Raw genomic sequence first — 576 nt, 5'->3', positions numbered from 1 at the left:
ATCAACAGGGTAGGTATAGTCTGGTACAACAGACTATAATCATTATGGTAGGAGTTGTATGGTACAACAGACGATAATCATTAGGGTAGATGTTGTATGGTACAACAGACGATAATCATTAGGGTAGGTGTTGTATGGTACAACAGACTATAATCATTAGGGTAGATGTTGTATGGTACAACAGACTATAATCATTAGGGTAGNGGTACAACAGACTATAATCAACATGGTAGGTGTTGTATGGTACAACAGACTATAATTATTAGGGTATTTGTTGTATGGTACAACAGACTATAATCATTAGGGTATTTGTTGTATGGTACAACAGACTATAATCATCAGGTTAGGTGTTGTCTGGTTCAACAGACTATAATCATCAGGTTAGGTGTTGTATGGTACAACAGACTACAATCATTAGGGTAGATGTTGTATGGTACAACAGACTATAATCATTAGGGAAGGTGTTGTATGGTACAACAGACGATAATTATTAGGGTAGGTGTTGTATGGTACAACAGACTATAATCATTAGGGTATTTGTTGTATGGTACAATAGACTATAATCATTAGGGTATT

Source organism: Mizuhopecten yessoensis, unplaced genomic scaffold (assembly GCF_002113885.1).
Source record: "Mizuhopecten yessoensis strain PY_sf001 unplaced genomic scaffold, ASM211388v2 scaffold2093, whole genome shotgun sequence".
Classification (NCBI taxonomy): domain Eukaryota; kingdom Metazoa; phylum Mollusca; class Bivalvia; order Pectinida; family Pectinidae; genus Mizuhopecten; species Mizuhopecten yessoensis.
Note: the sequence above shows the minus strand (reverse complement) of the source record.